Below are 3,253 nucleotides of genomic sequence, written 5' to 3'. Positions count from 1 at the left end.
CTGGGGAGGCCGCCCAGCTGGCCAAGGACTGGGGGCGCCTTGCATAGGAAAGTGACGGGGGGGGGGGAGGAAAAAGAACAGTTGCAGGGCAGCTGCGGGGTTAGACTCCCCATCAGCTGCAAAAGAACACACACCTGGAGCTACAGAAACCTCTTAACTAACCCCAGGCCAGGACACGCAAAACCCTTGCAAGGTGGGAGTTGCACGGATCTCTGGGGGGGGGGGGGCCCTGAGGCAGAGGGCAGGCGCCCCAGCAGGAAAGGTGGAAGAAGCCAGCGCAGCCCCCTTTTCTCCTTTGCCCAGAAGACTTTACATCATCTCCATGAAGTTGCATTGCACCCCAAGGAGACTTCTGCAGGACAGATGCTCGGCCAGAGGTGTTCCCCGTCTCTACATAGCTGGACTCTTCCCCAAACTCCTGCTCTGGCCTCATCATTATCTGGAGCAGCAGGCTTTTTAAACTGCAATCCGCAAGTAGCCCAGATGGGTCAGCAGGTCTCTCCCCCCCACCCCCCCGCCTCCAATCTCCCAAAATTAAACAGGTCAGATTTAGTAAGTAGACTACATTGAGAAGTTGAAGGGGGTGATACCAAACCACCTCTGTATGGCAACTGAGGAAACGCCCTCAGTTTAAGAGAGTTTTTAATCTTTATTTAAAATTCTGGCTCTGGTGTTCTAGAGCTGTGCTTCCCTTTTTACACGGAAGACTTCTGGGGAGGGTCTTTTTCTCCAAGCCCAGCAGTTTCCTTTAGTGCTGGAACAAGCAGGCTGGATTTTGCTTTTCTTCTTTATCTTCCATCGTAGGCCTCTGCCAGGGAAGGACCAACCACCCAGTCATGAAAAAATGATTAGTGAATCAGAAGAAATTAGTAATCTAGGACAGTGTTTCCCAAAGTGTGGTCTGAGGACCCCTGGGGATCCTCCAAGACCATCTTGGGGGTCCACAAAATCAAAATTATTTGCCAGCCTATGTTGAAAAATAATATATTAAAATCCCATCAAACAATCAGGAGTAGTAGTAGTGGCAGCAAGTGCATCAATTTTAATATGGTAAATATCGATAAATGTAACCTATACAAAGAGCAGCTCTTTTGGGGTCCTCCATAATTTTTAAAAGAGGAAAGGGCTCCTTAGAGAAAAAAAGTTTAAGAACGTTGATCTAGAGAAAACCAGAACTAGATGCAAAATTGATGTTATGCTGTTCTTCATGTGCTTTGCTGCTACAGTATTTTATTTTGCCTATATGTGTGTAGAAGCTGCTGGCAAGAATCCCTGACTTTTTCTTTCCCATTGTCTTTTTATTGCTAAACTGGTTCCCTAGCCTTAATTTGCATAATAGCTCATACCTTCTTTTGAAATCAGGAGTCTCATTCTGACAGGGAAGTAGTCTCACATGCCTTACAGCCCTGGTGCTACGGAAAAGAGAGGGAATAAAAGGAGGAGGGTCTTTCACTTTCTTCCTTCAGAGTAAAACCCAGGAGAAATGAAAGTGGGGGTGGGAGCCTTCAGAGCAAGACCTCCTTCCCCAATTGTGTGGGGAAGGGGCCCAGGGACCCCTGCTTGAGGGAGTCAGAGGGGCCAACCCATCACATCCCTACGTGCAGGTGCAGTGGTACACACTCCATTATAACTTCACTATTAGATGCTTCATCATAATAATATGAATGTTATAATCATATATAATAATATATTATATTATTAATAGATAATATATATTAGTATAATTATATTAGTATAACATTAGAATAATATATATATATTATAATAATATAATATTAGCCGGCTATGCTCGCTGGGGAGTTCTAGGAGATGAAGTCCACACATCTTCAAGTCGCCAAGGTCAAGAAACACTGCTTTAAAGAACAAAAGACAAGACATGAAACTGTACGGACGTGGCGGTTTGTGAGGACAGAAACCTACGGAGCAGCGTAGTGAACGGTATTGGTACAAACTAGGTTTAGCTGTGCCTTTTCCTTTGATCTCCTACCTTTCATTTCTCTTGCTTGCTTCTTACACCTTTTCTCTGCTTCGCCATTCTTACGTCTTACCCTGAAAAGGACTAGCTTGATGGGTATGTTTGTACGCACTTGGAAAAGTGAGTGGAAAACCTTTTCCCGTTTCCTCCTCCTCAACTGTTTGCAAGCAGCACGGGGCTTACGACAGGCGCATCTCAGGCTAGAAGGCGGCAGGTCATTTGCTGAGGACAGTCATCCTCAATTTCATCACATTGCTGCTCCTGAGTTGTAATCCTGTTGGCTGCCTCTGGGCCTGCTTGCACAATGATTCTTCTGTCGCTTCCTGAAGCGGAGCTGTGAGGGTTGGTTTGGTTTTGTTTTTCTGTGCTGTGTTTATTTCTTATAATCCCCAGTTTCTTCAGGAGAGTATCTGAGTGGCAGCATCCAGTGACCTTGGTTAATCCCGAAAAATGTTAAGCAGGGTTAAATTTGGTTAGGGCTTGGAGGGGAAACCAACAGGAAATACCCAAAATGCTAGACTGGAAAGTTGGGGGGGGGACCCTAAAATAGGCAAATTATTTCCATATTGTCAAAAAAGCTACATTGGTGTCTTTATGGCGTCACCAAGAATCAAACTCATTTTAAGACTTTAACCCTTTTCTAAAAATTATCAAATTGTTTCAGCACCGACACTCTATTCAAAGAAAAGCCCTGACCTCATTTAGCTTGTTGGTCACTCATAGAAAGGGTGTGTATGCATGTGAATCTCTGTATACACACCCACACACAGCAAAATAAAGTATCATCATCTATTTCCAAGTTGGCTTCTCTGAATATTCATCACACAATACTCTTAGATAAAAGGATTAAAATGAAAATAATGGGTGGACATCTTGTTTGGAACTGAGCCCAGGAAAAATATAGAAGTAATTTGGAGAGGAGAAGGAGCCAAGGGTTATTTTTCCTATGAATGTAGGAATTTTATCGTTTTGGAAGTTGTATTAGCTCACTTGTTTTAAATGCTTCAGGTCAGGAACAATCTTGTTTTTATTATAATGTAAATAGCCCCTCCAACTTTCAGGCTAATAGGTGGGATATAAATGCTTTAAATCAGTATTATATCTGATGAAGCCTACAGTGGAATGGTTACGTATGATGCATGTCTCAAAAAACCTGGTCAGTATTTTCTGGGAAACATCCGTGGACAATGTCCTGCTGAAACTAGGTTGCCTACATTTAAATGTCATTAAAATTCATAGGGCAAGTTGCACAAAGAGCCAGGAGCCTGGAAAAAAATC

This window comes from Python bivittatus, unplaced genomic scaffold, assembly GCF_059951505.1.
Source record: "Python bivittatus isolate LINGU-HERP-01145 unplaced genomic scaffold, Pbiv_v1 ctg000980_np1212, whole genome shotgun sequence".
Lineage (NCBI taxonomy): Eukaryota > Metazoa > Chordata > Lepidosauria > Squamata > Pythonidae > Python > Python bivittatus.
This window is presented reverse-complemented; position numbering follows the sequence as displayed.